The sequence below is a fragment of the Oncorhynchus clarkii genome, unplaced genomic scaffold (genome assembly GCF_045791955.1).
Source record: "Oncorhynchus clarkii lewisi isolate Uvic-CL-2024 unplaced genomic scaffold, UVic_Ocla_1.0 unplaced_contig_13922_pilon_pilon, whole genome shotgun sequence".
NCBI classification, from domain to species: Eukaryota; Metazoa; Chordata; class Actinopteri; order Salmoniformes; family Salmonidae; genus Oncorhynchus; species Oncorhynchus clarkii.
The window spans coordinates 886-4,991 of record NW_027260605.1 but is presented as its reverse complement, the minus strand read 5'-3'; the positions used below and the strand labels follow the sequence as shown (position 1 = coordinate 4,991).

Sequence of the window (4,106 nt, the reverse complement as noted above, 5' to 3'; positions counted from 1 at the left end):
GGGATGGTGGAGCGTGTACTCCACCTGTGGATTTCTATTCCAAGAGAAGAGGTCACTTAAACGTACCTAATTAGTAAAGAAATTACCATTGTGATAGCGTGATGATGTGACTATTTTATGCAGAAATAGTTTGGCGATTGGTCACATTTGTAAGCCCTCACATAATATGCAGGGAATTGTTGATTTTGCAACCAAAACAATGCGATGGCAGAGTACTGGAGTAAACTCCCAGTAATCCCCGTGACTGCGTGTAGGTTAAGATTGGGTTGTAACAGAGTATCAGAGCGAGACGTTCCTACCTGTCAGCTAGTAATTGTTCTGTGTGGTGACATGATCAGAGTGGCCTGACTTCTTCCACTTATTACAGATGTCCGACTTAGATATGTTGAGCATCCTGCTATGATGTCCATTACCAAGCCGGAACACTCCGAGGCCAACCCTCAGTGCCAGACTGGCAGCCGGCCGGCCGGTGGCTGGTTCTTTGGGAGTGGAAGAGTTAATAAGAAGGAGGTTCATCTACCTGAGGACAAAGACAGATCTGTAAGGAACTGGTTATTAACACTATATTCTATGTAGAGACAATTGAGTGGATTAAAATTGGTACAAATTGTGGCTTGCTTCATATTGCTAATATCTTCTTCCTCAGATTGTCTGGGATCCAACTCTGCACAGATGGGTTAACAAAACTGAGCCCAAGGCTGAGGTACACACTTAAATTCAATGAAATTAAAAACAGTGAACAACCATTGTATTTCAACTGTGATAATATTACTAACAATTTGGAAAATGTGTTTTACAGAACAAGTGTGTACAACCACCTCCACGAATGGGGACATATGGATATCAGGAGAACACTGGCAGTGTCCCCAAAGGAGTGAATCCTTACTCTATGAAAGCAAGTGAATATTGCTTTAGAATACATGTGGTTTAACCAAGACCGTGTCAGCCGATCATAGATGTCCCTGGTGGTCTCCTGCTAACACCTTTCCCACTACCAGCAGGTCTATGGGGCAGCAGATACCCTACAATGCATTACAATGATGGGACCAACTCAAAGCCTCAAAGCCGTGGGCCTGGACTGCTTCCTAGACAGCTCTCTGGCTTGCTCCCTCCTTCACACTTTGACCTCATGGCACCAATGGTTGTACCACCTGACACTCTACCCTACTGAGGTATGACTCTGGAAAATCCTTCCAAATTGTATCCATTCATCATTAAATGAGATTTTACTTTAACATAGCAAATGACTGAAGTAGCAAGGATGTTATCTAATTTGTATTTTTGTCCAACAGGCCATTTGCCCAGATTGGATTTGCAATACATATATTTTTTCAGCATTAAAAAACTTCAGCATTAAAAATGTATTAAAAGATGATCTTTCAATTAATCTCTCCTTTGTGTCCTCATGTTCATTAATTTGATGTGTTATATCATCATTTACAATGCTTATTGCTTCTGCATTGCTTTACGTTACAGAAAAGTATATACACTGCTCAAAAAAATAAAGGAAACACTAAAATAACACATCCTAGATCTGAATGAATGAAATATTCTTATTAAATACTTTTGTCTTTACATAGTTGAATGTGCTGACAACAAAATCACACAAAAATTATCAATGGAAATCTAATTTATCAACCCATGGAGGTCTGGATTTGGAGTCACACTCAAAATTAAAGTGGAAAACCACACTACAGGCTGATCCAACTTTGTTGTAATGTCCTTAAAACAAGTCAAAATGAGGCTCAGTAGTGTGTGTGGCCTCCACGTGCCTGTATGACCTCCCTACAACACCTGGGCATGCTCCTGATGAGATGGCGGATGGTCTCCTGAGGGATCTCCTCCCAGACCTTGACTAAAGCACCCGCCAACTCCTGGACAGTCTGTGGTGGATGGAGCGAGACATGATGTCCCAGATGTGCTCAATTGGATTCAGGTCTGGGGAACGGGTGGGCCAGTCCATAGCATCAATGCCTTCCTCTTGGAACTGCTGACACACTCCAGCCACATGAGGTCTATCATTGTCTTGCATTAGGAGGAACCCAGGGCCAACCACACCAGCATATGGTCTCACAAGGGGTCTGAGGATCTCATCTCGGTACCTAATGGCAGTCAGGCTACCTCTGGCGAGCACATGGAGGGCTGTGCGGCCCTCCAAAGAAATGCCACCCCACACCATGACTGACCCACCGCCAAACCGGTCATGCTGGAGGATGTTGCAGGCAGCAGAACGTTCTCCACGGCGTCTCCAGACTGTCACGTCTGTCACGTGTGCTCAGTGTGAACCTGCTTTCATCTGTGAAGAGCACAGGGCGCAAGTGGCGAATTTGCCAATCTTGGTGTTCTCTGGCAAATGCCAAACATACTGCACGGTGTTGGGCTGTAAGCTGTGGACGTCTTACCCCCCTCATGGAGTCTGTTTCTGACCGTTTGAGCAGACGCATGCACATTTGTGGCCTGCTGGAGGTCATTTTGCAGGGCTCTGGCAGTGCTCCTCCTTGCACAAAGGCGGAGGTAGCGGTCCTGCTGCTGGGTTGTTGCCCTCCTACGGCCTCCTCCACGTCTCCTGATGTACTGGCCTGTCTCCTGGTAGCGCCTCCATGCTCTGGACACTACGCTGACAGACACAGCAAACCTTCTTGCCACATCTCGCATTGATGTGCCATCCTGGATGAGCTGCACTACCTGAGCCACTTGTGTGGGTTGTAGACTCCGTCTCATGCTACCACTAGAGTGAAAGCACCGCCAGCATTCAAAAGTGACCAAAACATCAGCCAGGAAGCATAGGAACTGAGAAGTGGTCTGTGGTCCCCACCTGCAGAACCACTCTTTTATTGGGGGTGTCTTGCTAAATGCCTATAATTTCCACCTGTTGTCTATTCCATTTGCACAACAGCATGTGAAATTTATTGTCAATCAGTGTTGCTTCCTAAGTGGACAGTTTGATTTCACAGAAGGGTGATTGACTTGGAGTTACATTGTGTTGTTTAAGTCTTCCCTTTATTTTTTTGAGCAGTGCATTATACACATATATTTTATTTTAAACTTTACAAAAACATTTTTTTGCTTTTTGGATTTCCAACATTTACTTACTGTACAGACAAGTATATTTTATACATATATATATTTTTTTTAACAATTAAAAAAAAAGTTTTTCATAGACAGAACAAACTATATTTAGATGCATTTTGATTTCCTAAATGTCAATATTTGTATTTTCTGTGTCACGTGTTTATGCCCATTTATGTACATCCTGTATATGTTACCCTTCCAATGAGCTTATCATATAAACTACAATGCGAAAAGTACGGTTTACTTCACTTTAAATCATGTTAGCACAGGTAACAGCCGTTTACAGTCTTTCTTTAGTTTTTCATTCTTACTCTTCCCAATTCACTTCAACTATATTTCTTTATTTCAAATGGGCTTCACCAGAGTACCCCCTAGTGGCTGGAATACAACTGTATTAAGCCCCTTACATATACACCCCCCTGCAAAAGGAAATGTTGTCCCAGTTGTAGCCTAGTATCCAAACTGATATGCCATTTATAGTCTAAAAAAACCCAGCGTTTATAATTTGAGATTCCTGGCTACTGTAGTGTTGTGGTTTCTTGCAGGTAACCTGCTGTTCCTGGCTGTGGTCAGCCATTTTGGGGCGAAGCTGCACCGGCCCAGGCTCATTGCTATGGGCTGTTTCCTCATGGCTGTAGGATCCTTCCTCACAGGCCTGCCACACTTCTTCAAGGGACAGTAAAACAGCTGAAATACTGGTTTAACTTGTACTTGTAGAGGTACTCCAATGCGGAGGATAGTTTCACTTTAGAAATTAAGAAATGTATCCAGTTGTTGATTAATCTCAGTTAACTTAGAACTAAAGTCTTGCGTAATTGGTCAGCTGCTTGATTATGTTTTGGGGCCATACATGTTAAGAAGGGATTAAGAGATGCTATAACTGTGACGTGGTAAGGTTGGACCCAGGTGCAGAGAAGAGACCAGAAGTTGAAGCAGTGGTTCCAACCAGTGTCTCCACCCCTCAAGGGCCCACTTAACTGCCAAGAGCTCCCGGTTACCTATATTGTAGTTGCATTCCGCTGGCGAGAACCGTT

At 43.5% G+C, this 4,106-nt stretch overlaps 1 long non-coding RNA gene across 1 annotated transcript; it reads left to right on the top strand.

Moving 5' to 3' along the window:
- The first annotated feature begins 447 nt into the window (after positions 1-447).
- Positions 448-885, top strand: LOC139401594 (uncharacterized). Its single transcript, XR_011633040.1, has 3 exons — positions 448-540; positions 647-703; positions 800-885. It is a non-coding gene; the product is annotated as an uncharacterized lncRNA (long non-coding RNA).
- The last annotated feature ends 3,221 nt before the right edge of the window (positions 886-4,106 follow it).